Source organism: Halichoerus grypus, chromosome 11 (genome assembly GCF_964656455.1).
Source record: "Halichoerus grypus chromosome 11, mHalGry1.hap1.1, whole genome shotgun sequence".
NCBI lineage: Eukaryota > Metazoa > Chordata > Mammalia > Carnivora > Phocidae > Halichoerus > Halichoerus grypus.
The window spans coordinates 51,884,030-51,896,030 of record NC_135722.1 but is presented as its reverse complement, the minus strand read 5'-3'; the positions used below and the strand labels follow the sequence as shown (position 1 = coordinate 51,896,030).

General features: G+C 57.3%; 1 protein-coding gene across 5 annotated transcripts in view; it reads left to right on the top strand.

Moving 5' to 3' along the window:
* Positions 1 to 1,453: 1,453 nt before the first annotated feature.
* ARAP1 (ArfGAP with RhoGAP domain, ankyrin repeat and PH domain 1) overlaps positions 1,454 to 12,001 on the top strand; it is a 61,471-nt gene continuing 50,923 nt past the window's right edge. For 4 of the 5 annotated variants that reach the window (XR_004925694.2, XR_004925695.2, XM_036119453.2 and 1 more), the window contains exons 1-2: positions 1,454 to 1,579; positions 6,469 to 6,533. The gene's annotated coding sequence lies outside the window, so the exon portion shown is untranslated. The remainder of the gene's footprint in view (positions 1,580 to 6,468; positions 6,534 to 12,001) is intronic. The other variant, XM_036119451.2, reaches the window with a different exon arrangement.

The following is a 12,001-nucleotide window of genomic DNA, read 5'->3' as shown; positions in this document are numbered from 1 at the left end:
GTGATTCGAGACTTCCCTAGGTCACTTTGAAGACCTCAGGCCTGTGTTAACAGAAAAGGTTGGGTTCCCAGTCCTTTGCAAGTGATCAGATGCCAGTCCCCTGGTACTGTGTTCCACCTGGCTGTTTTGAAGTCTAGGCTTTGAGATCTAGAGGGGTGCCTGAATCTCCCTTGTTCTCGATGACCTCCAGGTACCCTCTGCTGCCTGAGGGACACCCCTGCTATCAGATTGGGAGGAGGAGGGCTCTGTGCTCTGCCCCTCTCTAGTGTTTTTGCACCCCATATGAATTTGGAGCTGGGAAGTGCTCTCCAAGGTTTGGCCCTGTCCTCCCCTCCTGGAAAGTGACTGGCCTTAGCCTTATCAGGAAGATATAGCCTACTTGGAGTTGACTCTTTTCTAGAGGGGCAAGGTGGATGTCCAGTGGAGTGTAGGCAGGAGATTCTATAACTCACCAAAACTTGGGTTCCAATCCCAGGCTTGCCCAATACTGGCTTTGTAACTTTGGACAAGTCCTGGAACTTCTTGGAGCTTCATATTCTAATACCTAACCTGGGGTGATGATTTTTGCCTTCAAGGAGAGGTATGAGGATTCAGATAAAAGGAATAAGTTGCCCAGCACTGGGCCTGGCATGTAGTAGGTGCTCAGATTAATGACTCCTAATCTCAGAGTCAACCCCCATGCCCCATCCTGGTGAGAGCTGTTCTTTCAAATATCTCCATCGGGCATTTGGAGAAATAGAAGCACAGAGAAATTAGGGTCTCTTGACTGGGCTGGTCCCAGAGGTGACAGGGACACAGGACCCAGGAATTCCTGCCAAACCCAGGGCCCTTATCTGTGTATGTGCTGGCAGGATGGGCAGACATCTCCCCAGTCTCAGCCAGTGAAGGTGTCTTGGTGCCAGGACCTCAGGCTGTATGCAGCCTTCTGTCAAGGGATCCTGGAGCCCTTTGGGTAGGACTCTTCCCCACCACCCTGCCCCTGGGGGATGTGGGCTCGGAGAGGGAGGTGGGATATCCTCGGAGAATGAGGTGGGGAAGGACTTCCAGGAGGAGAAGGTTAGGGACCTAGGTCGTCCTGCCTCCAACTGCCTCTTTCCACCCTGGGGGTCTGGGCCCCTGGGGCGGGAGGGGGTTTGGGAGTGTTGTGTGGCTCATTTCCCGCCGCCCCCCCGGGGGGTAGAGTCACCAGGAGAAGGGTGGCAAGAGGCTGGGAGATTCAGGAAGAGATGGAGACTCAGCGGGCGGAGAGGTGGAGGTAGATCTGAACCTCACGAGATAGAGACGGATCTGCCAGCAACGAGAGGGGCACGGGAGACGCACAGACGGACGGGTCCGCTAGGCGGGCCAGGCCCGCGGACTCAGAGACCGCGACTAGGCGGGGCGGAGCAGGGGGCGGGTCCCTGCCCCTCCGGTCCTCCCCTCCCCGGGGCGTCACGTGGGGCGGGCGGAAGCACCCGGCGGGGTGGGCGCGCCCGGCCTGCGGCCGCGAGTTCACTACGCCGGCGTGAGTCAGTGACGGCGCCGGGACCCCGGGTCCCCGGGTCCCCGCGTCCCCGCGTGGAGTCCTCGCTCAGAACAGGTAAGTGAGGCTGCCGGGACCTCCCCGCCCGCCGCCCCTTCGCCAGGTGTTGACCAGAGTTTCCCCATTTCGCAGAAGGGAACGCCAAGGCCGCGCGCCGGTTGTGCGCCCGGCGCCTACTTCCGCGGGCGTTTCTCCTAGGGTAGTGGGGTAGTGCTCTCGTCTGGTGATGGGGATGAGGGTCATCACCTGAGGATGTGCGGTCGGGCCAGAGTCGGTAGGGAGGAGGGCAAACCGGCGGGTCAGGGGGCTTCCAGCTCTTAGTCCTTTGGCATGAAGGTTCCCAGGAGCCGGAGCCAGCCCGCCCTCGGCCGCCTTGCTTTTCTCATCTGTGAAATGAAGGCTCCCACCTCGTTAACCGCGGAGACCCTTACAGCTCTGCACTTTCGTATGACCCTTTGCCCTGAACCTGGGGCTCCAGTGACCTTGGGCAGACTACTTCCGGTCTCTGTGCCTCAATTCCCCACCAGTAAATGGGGGCATGGCCTCCCAAGAGCCCCTACCTGGCCCAATTGCTGGAAAGAGGAGATGTGTGTTCACTGAATGGGGTCAAGCCGGGAGTGGGTTATTGGCACTGGAGAGAGCAGGCTTGGAGTGCAGCCTAGGGGGCATGGGGTGGGCGTTTGGTCCAAGATCTCTAAGGGTGGTTTTTGGTGTTGGGGAACTCTGATCAGGAACGATCACAGTATGGTTTCTGGCATATGCATTTCCCTCCCCCAAAGCTCTTGTGCTGGGGAGCTTTCCTTGATCCCCAGGCTTGGTTGCAGGGAAGGGGCTGGCAGCGGGCCCCGGGGGGGGGGGGGTTGCTGCAGGGTGGTACAGATTTGTGGAGGTATTCAGGTAGGATTTGACTGTGTGCTGAGCACCAAGGTCCAGACTGAGGCACCCAGGATGTCTGTCCTTGGAAAGCAGAGCGTGCCCAGGTTAGGGGAGACCTCCCAGCAAGCTCATTACAGGGTAGAAAGATCCCAGCAGAATCTGGAAGACAAGTGCAGACAGGTACTGAGATAGAATCAGGGACTGGGACTCTTGGAGGCCCAGGGAGAAGGAGATGACTGGAATGCGCCTTGGAAGTGAAGTGGCAATTAGCAAGGATAAGGACCCTCCAGAGGACAGCACAGTTTGTGCAAAGGCAGGAATTTTCGTGGTATATTTGAGGAGATGGGTATGGCTGGAAGGGGTAGCTGGGGCAGGGTATAGCGAGAACTCATCCCCATGTGTCCCATGGCTGGTTGGGGATTGTCCAGATCCTGGCTTGGGGGACCTTGCCTCCTCGTTCACCACTTGCTCACAGGAGTCGGGCAAAAGGGGGTCATTCCAGGCACAGTCCTGACAACTGGTGAGGTGGCAGAGGCAACCTGGGGCCCAGATTGCCCCCACGCTTCATCGCCCCAGCCTCACCCCCACCGCCTCTCAGGCTCCAGTCAGGCTTTTCTGTACCTGAAACCTCAGCCCTTTGTGCAGGTTGCTTGTCTTACCCACCCTTCCTCTCCAGAAATTTTCTCCCCATCCAAAAAAAAAAATATATATATATCTTCTAGGTCCTTTGGGACCTCACAGGTGGGTTGCTTATTGCTTCTCCGTGCCTCACCTTTCAGTCCTTCATAGTGGCACAGCTTGGGAAAGGTCTCCTTGGAGCTCTGTGGGGAAGGGCCTGCAGAGCCCTGGGGATGACTGGGACGTGGGGTAGTCCCTGTGCAGCCATCGAACATGTGACTCTGCAAGTCCCCACACTTCTCAGAGCCTCCATTTCCCCATCTGTAGGATGGGCTGATAACCCCTGGTCTCATGCTCGAGAGAGAGACCACTGGGGAAGAATTGGGCCTGAGTGTAAATCTTATCCCCTGCAATGAGTGTTTGAATGAAGGAACGAGAGAACCTGGAGGGAAGGGGTCAGTTCAGAGGGGTAAGGGGCCTCTGAGAGTCCTAGGGGCGAGTGGTGGACTAGCCTAGGACTAAGACTAGGGCATCGGCTAAAGAGAGGGGAGTTCCCTCTATTCTCTGGGCCCTCTCCCCTCCCCACCCCACTCTTCCTTTAGCCAAGCTCAAAGCCAGCCGGCTGATGCCCAAACAAGTAGCCTCTGTTCCCAGGGTGGGGGAAGGGGAGGCAGGCCCTGGGCTCTAGGCCCGCCTGTCCAGCGCTGACCCTGCTGAACACCCCCACCCCCCGCCCTTCGCTCTGGATCTTAACCCTTGGGAGCCTGGGGTGGGCCTTGGGTTGCTGGAGGCCTCATACCGCTTGCTCACCAGCTGTCCCCTCCACCCAACTTTAGGCTCCCACGGGTTCTGTTGCAGCAGGAGGGATGCAGTAGGACATGAGTTGGAAATGGAGAAGGAAGGAGGGAATGGAGGTGGGAGGGAGACTGGAATAGATATGGTCATGGACACTCAGATACCACTTGGCCCAAAAGCTTTTTTCACAGATGGGGAGACTGAGGCCAAGGGCCAGAGATCAGACCAGGATCAGGCAGTGAGCCCTGGTGGGTGGGGGTCAGGACTGATCCGACCCCTAGTCTGGGCCCTCTTGGAGTAAGAAGAGGGAAAGGGAGGGAGCTCTGTTTGACTTGAGCTCCTATCGTGTTCCTGACGCTGTACATTTGCACTTTATTTCACTTCATATCATTCCATGAGACGGGGATCACCAGCCAGTAACATGGAGGGGGGAACAACCTCAGAAAGCTGAGTAGTCACATCCCTGAGAAGGATGGTAGTAATAGGCACAGAGCACTGGTGTGGGCACTTTTATGTATGTGAACCACTTTCGTCCTCCCCAAACAGCAAATAAGTGGTAGAGGCAGGATCAGTCAGGTGTTCCTTTGCCTCCTTCTGCCTGATTTCCCCTCCCCCGGCTTGACCTTACCCCTTGAGCTCAGTCCAGGGTCCACTCAGTGAGGGGCTTTCCCTTGGGTGGTGGCCAAGGCAGCCTTGAGCAGAGTGTGACCCCAGCCAAGCAGACCCAGCCCTCCCTGACGGGTAGAGTCCAGACCCTTGCGTGGGCCCTCTCACCCCCTCCTCTGGTCTCAGTCTGGCTGACCTCAGCCCCCTTCATGGCCCTGCACAGAGGGGTGTTTCATATTTCAGGAAGGGGTTCTGTGCTAAGGCGGCTGCTCCAAGGATCTGAACAGCAGGAAGATACGAGGGGCCCTCAGAGATCCCCTACAAGTACACTGCCCACAGAGCTCAGGCCCTGCCTCTAACTCAACACCAGTCCCCCCAGCCCTGATCAGAGAGGACATCGTGTCCCCTTACCCCTGCCCCCATCAGGCCCCCAGACCTGTACATTCTGATGAGGGCCCTGGGGAGGACAGCCCAAAGAGGCCGATGACCCCCAGGTGTCAGGGATGGCCGGGGGCTGGGGGGACAGTGCCTGGTTGGTCTTCCACGTGACCTTCCTGTGGAGTTTTTCCTCTGTCTCAGCCTTTTGAGCACAGTTGAGAAGGGAAAAGGTCTGTCCTGTACTCAGGACATCTGCTCCAGACCATTGGGACAGTCCGAGTGGCTGGGAGGGGATATGGAATTCAGTGGCCAGTTCAGTAACAACATTATTATTTAACAGTAGTAGTAATAGTGGCAGTAGCTACTGTTTCTTGGAAGCTTACTATGTGCCAGGCACTGTGGAAGCATTTTTTTGGACTGATTTAATCCTCAAGAATAATCTGGTGGGGTAGGTACCATTCCCATTTTGTTGAGGAGACAGGCCTGGAAAGGTGAAGTGATTTGCCTAAGATCACCCATTACAGGGAAGAGCTGGGAGTCTGAATCTCTCCCTCCTCACAGTGAGAACTCTGAGCACTGGGAGACACTGCAGGTGGAGGAGATCCAAACCCTGTTCTACCCTGGGAATTCCCAGTCTGGGTGGCAGGCAGGGCGTGGAGGGCCACATGGTCAAGTGACATTGCTGGCAGCCAGCTGTGGGGACGGCGGGCCTGCATGGGCACCCTGCTTGTAGACGGGACCGACTGCTGTCAAGTTCTGAGCCCCCCATGGGGACAAGCACCTCTTGGAGGTCTGCTCGCTGCTCTTGTCCTGTCCTGTCTGCTCTGGGCTTTGTTGAATACAACGGCTCTCCCGGGCCCTGTTTTGCTGATGAGGAGACTGAGGTGAGCAGAAGCCAAGGGACTTGCCTGTGGTCCCTCAGCTGAGGAAAGGGAGAGCTGGAACCGACACCCAGGCAGAGGCTCTGAGGCCCGCACGCCACCTCCCTGCCTGGGGCCTGGTCCGGGCCTCCTGGGCCTCTGAAGCCGTGACTTCCCTCACACGCTGCCCACCTGCCTTCTCACAGGGCCTGAGTCTTTCTCCCTGCCCAAACTGAGTCCCCTTATGGTGCCTGGGATGTGGACCAGCCAGATGTCAGTGACTGAATGAACAAACCTGGGGGACATGGTTCCAGAGCCGCGAGGCCAAGAAACAGGGACCAGCTATGGTCAAGAGTGTGGTGCTCAGTGCCAGAGGGGTCCAGAGGAGGATTCAGAGGTCAGAGAGGCCGCCTTCCCCCACCGACCACAGCAGGGAGGAATGTGGCAAAATCTTCATCCTCCTTATTATCTTCATTGTTGTGAGGGCAAGGGGGAGAGAGAGGAGGATTGGGACCTCTCATGACCACTCCTCTGTCTCCATTCCCATGGCAAGGAACTAACATCTTTCTCACTGGGGTAGTCTGGCCTGGCCCTACTTCCTTCTGGCCAGGCCAGTATTGGAGTGGGACAGCCCCCAGGACTGGGGAGCTGCCCCTGCATCTTGCTACCCCATATGCCTGGGTCTCCTTTGCCTCCTTCCCTACTGCCCCAGAGGGCACTGCCTTGCTCCTGGCATTCTCTTCTCCCCTCTCCTCCTTTCCACCACAATGCCGGGGCCAGGGCTCTGAACTCAGCTTCCCTTGGTCTTTACAGAGGCAGCTTCCACCCCAGTCTCTAGGTGTGGACACATCAGGACAGGAACGAATCAAACAGAGCAGGTAAGGTGGGGTAGGGGACCTTCTCCACTCCTCTCTCTCCCCACATTGAGCAGCTAGGATTTTAGGATTCTGAGTGAGATTCTAGGCATTGGGGATTCAAGGATTCCAGGGTTTTGTGTGCTGGTGATTCCCAGCTTCTAAATTTCCAAAATTCTGGGTTCCAAGAGCCTGCAAAGCCTCAAATTGGACTGGATAACCCCTGAGTTGAGGCTGAGTCCTGTGCCACACCTTGGCTGGCTGGTGCCAGACAGACAAGGCCTGGAGCTTCTCAGAGCTGCTTCTGGGGGTCAGTGGTACAGCTGGCCTCCAGGCTCTGTGTGCTCTCTGCACCCCCACCCCCAGCATGAGCACCCAGCTGTCGCCTTTCAAGAAATCTGAGAACCAGACCCTAGAAGGGACTAGGTGGTAGCAGAAGAGAGAGCCACCTCGGTGGGGAACGGGGAGGGAACAGGTAGAAGCCAGGCATCCTCTTCATTTGCTGGCGGTGGGGCTGTCATCCTGGATACCAGGATGGGGTTGAGGGGAGGCCCAGGGAGAGCTGATGGCTGGCTGGGTCACCGAGCAAGGTCTGGGTCACGCTGATGGGTGAGCCAGGTCCTCCCAGGGCCAACATGGAATGTGGCTCAGCAGGCCCAGGTCCAGTCTTGGAGGATCAGAGCCAGGCTCAAGGGCCATGACAGTCTGGTGGACAGAGACCTGAGCCTGGGAGCCCTAAGGGAGGCACTGCCCCTCCTCAGGGGGCAGGGAGGCTGGGCCTTGGCTCAGGGCCTTTGAATATTTTGCAATGCTGCCACCCTCACCCGCTCCTTCCGGTGCCCCTCTGAGCCTATGGGCACAGCAGCTGCCCTCAAAGGGCCTTGGGCATGAGAGTGGGAGCCACCTTGTGGGAAGGTGGCCTGTTCCCTCCCCTGAGAGAAGTGTTTTCCTCCTTGGAGACTTCCTGGCTGGGTGTGTTCCTTCCTGGGTTGTGCTTCCAATCTCCTTCCTGCTCCGCACCCTCTGGGCAGGCACCGTGCATGTGCCCGTGGGTGCTATTGGGCCCAGATGCATCCTTGGAGGACCTGTGATTTCACCTTTGTGCAGGTGTGATCAGCATTCAGCATCCCAGTGGATTGGGGTAGGAGGTGCTGGGCGTTGCGCTCCTTGATATGTGAGCTAGGTGAGGCTTTATCCATTTGAGCAGGGACCTTCATCTAGGCAGGCCACTGTGAGTCTGCAGCTGAAATGGCAGAGTTTGTTCCCAGAGCCAACCCTAGCCTGGTGGGGGAAAAGGGCCCTTCGGAGAGCAGGGTTGGGGACGAGGCTTTGCCAGATGACAACAGGCCAGCTTTGGGGGGGGGTCTGTCTTGCTTGCTGAAGGGGTGCTGGAGCCTCAGCTAAACGCCTGCCTCTCCCCTCAGACTGGGGCTCTTCCTCCCTCTTCTGTCTCCTCAGCTGTGAAGATAGATGTACTAAGCCTAGGGAGGGAGGCCAAAGATCCAGGGAGCATCTAGTTGTTCTAGTGGTTCTGTTCCAGTTTCTGTTTTGAGACATGAACCAGGACACTCATTTGCCTCTATTGCCAGTGACCTGAAAACCCACATTTCTCCGTGCTGGGCCTGCCTAGCCCAAGTCGGGGCGGGGGTTGCTGCCGTATCTCTGAGGTCACCTGAGGGGACTGGTCCCTCCCACTTCTTCCAAGGAACAGGCTAGTGGAAGGGGGTCCAGTCTGGGCGTCCTGGGTCCTGGTGCTGACTTGCCCTGTGGCCCTGGTTAGTTTGGTTTCTTGCACCTCTCTGGGTGCCCAGTGCCTAAGGAGCAGGTAGTTGGTGGGTATGGAGCGCTGGGGGAAGGCAGGCCTGGGGTCTGGCAGGCAGGAGACTAGAGCTGTAACTGGGTGGGCACGAGGGGAATGGGAGGTGCATGATCTAGGAAGCCAGAGGCCAGGTTCTAGCCACATTCCGGCCACTGATTGCACTGTGACCTTGGACAAGTCATCACTTGCCTGGGCACTAAATTTCCATGTATAAAATTGGGAGATGTTCATTCAATCAGCAGATATTCACTGTCTGCCAACCTCAGGCTGGATGCAGGGGAATCAGACCCTGGTCCTGCTTTCAAGGAGCACCCAGCCAAGTCTGTGAGGAGAGAGTCACAGATAGTGACATCCCAGTGTGATCAGGGCTGTGGCCATGCAAGTCACAGACTGCTTCCTGGAGCAGGTGACCCTTGAAGTTGACACTTGAACTTCAAGTGCACTTGAAGCTCTACCTTGAAGAGCAAGGGAGAGAATGATGTTCTAGGCAGAGGGAACGGTATAAGCAAAGACCTGGAGGTCAAGTGTCAGGCAGTGGGAGTGGAGGGAATGAGATGGGAGAGGAGTGAGTGACAGGAGCCAGAGGGTGGAGGCCTTTTGAACCCCACGGGGTAATAGTCATGGAAGGGGTAGGCAGGGCAGAGGGGGCAGGGCTGGTCTCAGAGACTCCTGGAAGTCTGGGCGGGCTCTGACCTGCTCCGGGTGGGCAGCAAGGCGGGCGGGGTGGGGGTGGGGGGTCTGAGAGTCAGCACTTCCTCTGTGCGGGTGAGGGCTCCCTGAGTGGGCTTTATCAGGCCAGCACAGCAGGAGGTGGCTGCGGCAGCTTCAGGTGCAGAGAAGGGGCAAGCCCAACCACAGAGGGGGCCAAGGAACCTCGGAGTTGAATCTTTGACTCCTAGAACTCCAGTCTGAACCTTGACACCTTATTGGACACCTTGTCCAACCATCCCTCTCCCTACCCGCATCGCAGGCCCCTGTCCCAAGCTCCTGACTGAGGTGAGCCAGGCCTTTGTGAATGTCCATTCATCCATTCCTCCAGGGGCCGGCCACTTCTGGCTACTGGGCATAGGGCTGTGAATGAGACAATGCCCCTGTCCTCTGGTTGAGGAGACTGACAATGAACAAATAAATGTGTAATGCAGTAGTGTAACCCAACAGTGGTATGTGGCATCCGAGTATGTAACCCAACAGTGATAAGGTGAAAAACGACACAGGGTCAGGGACTCACGGGGGGCACATTTTTAGGTAGAGTGTTCAGGGAAGGAAGGCCTTGCCTCTGAGAAAGTGCTGGAAAAAGTGTGGGAGTGAGTCATCAGATGGGTGGAAGAGTATTCCAGGCAGAAGAGCTCCAGTGCCCAGCTCTGAGGTTAGAGCACACAGAGTGGGTTGGAGTAACAGCAAGGAGGCAGAGACAGTGGGGGTAGACCGTGCAGCCTGGCAGGCCATGTACTGGCTTTGGCGTTTAGTCTGGGGGAGGTGGGAAGTCTCTGGAGAGTGAGAACCGGTCAGATTTGGGCTGTGTTTTGAAGGCATGCATTCATTCCTCACAAGTCTGCATGGTGGAACTGTCGTAATCCCCATCGTGCAGATGGCGAACTGGAGACTCAGAGATTATGTGAATTCCCAAGTCTCCCAGCAGCCGGGCACCCCTGGGCGCCCGGCCACCCGCCCACCTGCCGCCCTGTGATCCATCCCGGAAGCGCCCTGCTGCCTTCATGGCTTCCAGCTGTCCGAACAGTAAGGGCAGGTGTCTTAGCATTAGCCTTCAAGGCCCTTCTCAGCCTGCACTCATGCTCCCTCTCTCTTGCCCACTCAACCCCCCCGTGTCCTCCCTGCTCTCTGCCTTCCTCTGCACTGTTCCCTCTGAGGAGATGGAGTAGAAGGAGGGGCCCAGGCAGCCCTTGGGTCAGATGCTGGCTCCTGTGTTATTTTAGGCAAGTTACTTAACCTCTCTGAGGCTTAGTTTCTTTCTCATCTCTAAGGTGGGCTAAAACCACTCACTTTCTAGACTGTCGTGAGGATGGTATAAAGCAATCCACAGGTGTTTAGCACAGCACCTGGTAGATGGTAAGCACTTCATAATCACCACCTTTTGTTGTTTTAGGCAAGGATGGCCCGGTCGGATAGTAGGTTAGAATGTTCTCCGTGAGTTGGAGAGGAGAGGCCGAGTCAGGGAGGCTTCTCGTCTTCTGTCTGGCTCTATAGCTGGGGAGGCTGAGATCACACATCACACTGGAGGCCAGAGCCTGTGAGGCCGGTACCCGGTCTCTCTCTCTCCTTTCCAGCGCCCGCCCTGCCAGTCTGGTCACCTCCACCCCAGGCAGACAGGCAGCTTACTCCTTTCAGGTGCCAGCATCAAGGGGTCTGCTTATCTTTGGGCTTCTCCATTCCAGGGGCCACCTAGGGAGAGGGAGGTTCGGGTCTCTGTTCTCCTGGGCTGCTAGTTCTCAGGTGCAGGGGAGCCAAGTCTCTCCTCCTGGGTGGGTAGGCACATCAGGTTCTGGGGCAGCTCAGAGAGCATGGAGTCAAGCAGCCTTCCGTCCTTCTCCCAGGCCAGGGCCAGGGCTAGCCCTCAACCCCTCTGAGAGTCCCAGCATGTGACTCTGGTTCTGCCCACTCCTGCTGCCTGGGAACCTATTGTCAGCCCTGGGCGCTCCCACCCACCATGTGGTCAGCCCTGTTTCTTCCTGTTTCTGCCTCATTTATAGTGTTAAGAGCCACCCCCCTGCCCCGTCCCCACCCTGCCCCGCTGTAGGGGGCAGTGGACACAGAGGAGGACCTTCCTGGAGTAACCCTGTAGCAGCCCTGGCCTTACCCTACCTGGGGAGCCCCCAGCTGAGGAGAGGACTACAGTGCCTGAGGTCAGGGGACAGACCAGAGCCGCGTGTGCTCCTGCGGGGAGTGTCCCAGGTCTCCTCAGGTGCTGTGCCTGAGCAGTGAAGGCCTGGGGCACAGGGAAGTTGGGTGTGGGTCAGGGCTATGTGGTTAGGGTTAGGTGAGGGGCTCTGCCTTGGGGGCAGTTACGGGGTAGGCTGAAGGGTGTGCTGGCTAAAGGTGGGGCAAGGGCGGGAAGCAGGGAGGAGGCCCTGGAGATCCAGGCCTGCCTGGGAGGCTGGAGTGGATGGGCGCAGTGGGGATGGAGAGGGAGGTGTGTGTCAAAATAAGGTAATGAGGAGGCTCAGGAGAAATGGGAGGGAATGGCCCAGAGTGATCCTGAGTGATCTGTTTGAAGGTGGGAGTACATGGTCGGCCAAGGGGGATTCGAATGTCACAGACTTTGACAAGGCCTAAACCCCAAATCATTTAACTTTCAGTTTCATTAATTTGCAAGTGAGGTACTCCAGATAGTCACACTTGATTCCATACCTTCCTTCCTAGCTGACCCTCTCCAGGGTGGGGCTTGGGCATGAGGGGGCCCCCGGTGGGGTTTGGGGAAACGTGGGTGACGGTCAGGGCTAGGATGGGGTCAGATGCTGTCTAGAGGACAAACCACGGGACTCTGAAGTCTCATGTTTACTAATGGACCTCAGTCCATTTCCCATTTGAAAGTCCCTGGGCTGCACTCTGCTGCTGGCCTTCCCGTCCTTATCTGCTAGGCTGTGTTTTAGACCTTGGGGAGGATAAGACCATGGTGGGAGGGGGGGAGTGAGCTTTGGGTCTCAGTTTCTCATTC